Below are 266 nucleotides of genomic sequence, written 5' to 3' on the forward strand. Positions count from 1 at the left end.
CACACTGAGCTGATGGCTTCCTGAAGTTGTGATGCTTTTCTCTCCCCAGTTGTTTGGGGATGATTAACCAAGTCGTGCTGGTGTCCTGATGGCTGTTCTCCTGGCAGCTTCTGGAGAAGCTGTCCCTGCCCTGCCCTGTGTCGGGCTAAAAAAAGCTCGTGCACGCCTGCGTGCAGCCGGCGTGGGTGCTGCTCTTACTGCTCTCTCCCTTCCCTAGGCGGGCCCTGGAACTTCGCCTTCACCGTGAAGTTTTACCCTCCAGACCC

Source organism: Fulmarus glacialis, unplaced genomic scaffold, assembly GCF_000690835.1.
Source record: "Fulmarus glacialis isolate BGI_N327 unplaced genomic scaffold, ASM69083v1 scaffold25739, whole genome shotgun sequence".
NCBI classification, from domain to species: Eukaryota; Metazoa; Chordata; class Aves; order Procellariiformes; family Procellariidae; genus Fulmarus; species Fulmarus glacialis.